The 2500-nt window shown below is 42.6% G+C and overlaps 1 protein-coding gene across 1 annotated transcript in view; it reads left to right on the top strand.

Annotated features, from left to right (window-relative positions):
• The window catches only part of peak1 (pseudopodium-enriched atypical kinase 1), a 64312-nt gene that overhangs the window by 1712 nt on the left and 60100 nt on the right, over positions 1-2500 (top strand). The window lies entirely within an intron of this gene.

The raw sequence follows: 2500 nt of genomic DNA on the forward strand, positions 1-2500 counted from the left end.
GAATTAAAATAAAAAAAATATTGCACAGCTAAAACTGAGGATTTTTTCTATTATTATTATTATTATTATTATTATTATTATTATTATTATGATTATTATTCATCGAGGCCTAATGGAGGTCTGTGAGCTCCTGAAAAACTGAAAGTGAATCTGAATGAACTTACTCACGTTTTCCAATAAATATTCAGTTTATGACCGTACAAGATAGTTGTCTATTACTCCGTCTTTTATTCCGTATCACAGTGTCGACCTTTGTGTCTCGTCGCCAAATTTGTATTTAAGTTGTGTAGCTTTTATGTAATCTAATATGTTGTAAATTGGTGTGGTTGCCATCAGGGCTGCTTCACATTTTGCCCAGAAGTGGGGTAAAGCATGTAAAAATAAAAAATTCCCCCACTCCCTAAAGGAAACACATAAACCCAACCCACGAAATGTAAACAGCTGTAAATCCGTAATCAAACACATGTTCACTTCCATATCGCTTACTCATAGTCTGTCTGATGTAATACAGATATCAGACATTCCCAGGAAAATGTCTGTAATTAGCCATAAAAGTTTCACTGCTGGTGGAATCGAAAATGCAGTAAACAGTGCAACAAATCTGGGGAAATTAGACCATCCTCTTTAGACTCCTCAACCCTCCTGGACTCTTTAACTGTCAGTGTTGTGTGTCGCAATGTTTTAACAGCGTATGGTTTATGGCTGAGGATTTGTGGACAGCTGACTGTCACATCTATATGAGGGTCTTCCCCAAAGTTAGAAGTCGTATAGAATGTCTTTGAATGCCGTGGCCTCACCGGATTGGACTCGTTTGTCCGGCACATCCCACAGACCCTCGATCAGATCAAGATCTGTTGAATTTGGAAGCAACACTTTGCCGTGAACTGATTTATTTCTGCTTTAGTGTTTAGTAACATCTTCATGAATGCCCCAGAATCCAAGGTTTCCCAGCAGAACATTGCCCAGAGTCATCATTCATCCACTCATCAGTTTGTTTGCTCACTAATTAAACCCCTAACTTGACATGTACCACAGTAACAAACTCATCAGTGTTAATCACTTCACTTAACGTTATGGCTGATCGGTGGATGGCTTGTAATCAGGCGTCCACAAACTTTTGTCTGTCCAGTCCACATTGTCTGAATATCATTTCACTGTGTTCTGTAAGTACGAATTAAAAACGAGATGATCTCAGTTTCCGAGGGGGGCACGGTGACTTAGTGGTTAGCACGTTCGCCTCACACCTCCAGGGTTGGGGGTTCGATTCCCGCCTCCGCCTTGTGTGTGTGGAGTTTGCATTGTTCTCCCCGTGCCTCGGGGGTTTCCTCCGGGTACTCCAGTTTCCTCCCCCGGTCCAAAGACATGCATGGTAGGTTGACTGGCATCTCTGGAAAATTGTCCGTAGTGTGTGATTGCGTGAGGGAATGAGAGTGTGTGTGTGCCCTGCGATGGGTTGGCACTCCGTCCAGGGTGTATCCTGCCTGAGATAGGCACAGGCTCCCCGTGACCCGAGGTAGTTCGGTAGAAAATGAATGAATGAATGAATGAATGATCTCAGTTTCCCGTCGGTTTTCTCTTATCGCATCCTGTCGGCGTCTCGTTAGACCGTCAGACGTAACAGCTTTCTTTTGATTGCGCTCGGATCTGCTTTGATAGTTTTTGAATAGCCGTCATTTGCCATATGACGGATGATTGATATTCGGTGCTTACACTCATCCTCTGAGAGTAATGCAATCGAAAGGGACTTCAGTAGATTAATATAAGCCTGCAGACTTTTTACGGGACAGGAAATAATAACTTTTTTTAATAACTAGTATTGAGGCGAACACTCTGAGGTGTGAAGTGCCGCATTGTGATGTGGGTGGATGTGTTATGACGGGTCGGATTACTGTTCCCATCATTAGCGCGTCTCGCTGACATAAATGTCAAAGTAAAGAAAGAGCGCTGCGTCGTTTCTGACATGCACTCCCAGACAGAGGATTCTGAACAGACTGCGGGTTCGGAGATTCTCTTTAAATCTGCCTCGTTTTAAATGCCCTAGAAATAAATACGTTCAATTATACGTTTGTTGAAATGCATAATGTTCAAAATGACTTGATTTTAAACTCCTTAGATGTAATCGAAATATTTGTGTGTTAGAAATCACACACATTCGTACGTGTCTAACAAACCTGATAACTGTTATGAGTTATTGAGTGACTCCAGACAAGCTACTGGAAAAGACGTGTAGTTATGAGAATTCCGAGTGCACGCTGAAAATTCCTGGGAATTGCGTTCGGCTTGCCTCGGAAAAGCGACGTCGGAGCTTGGAACTTGAAATGATGTCATTTTTTGACCTTTGTGTGTTCGATGTACAGCATGGGAATAAGATCCCATGGACTCCTGCTGGTCCCGTTAGCCAGCTAACTGTGACGATTGACGTGGAGGTTCTTCCTGAAAACGGTGCACTAGGGAATAGTCAGTGTTGTAGATTGAACAAGCGGATGTGTGGATTGAGCTA

The sequence above is a fragment of the Tachysurus vachellii genome, chromosome 14, assembly GCF_030014155.1.
Source record: "Tachysurus vachellii isolate PV-2020 chromosome 14, HZAU_Pvac_v1, whole genome shotgun sequence".
Classification (NCBI taxonomy): domain Eukaryota; kingdom Metazoa; phylum Chordata; class Actinopteri; order Siluriformes; family Bagridae; genus Tachysurus; species Tachysurus vachellii.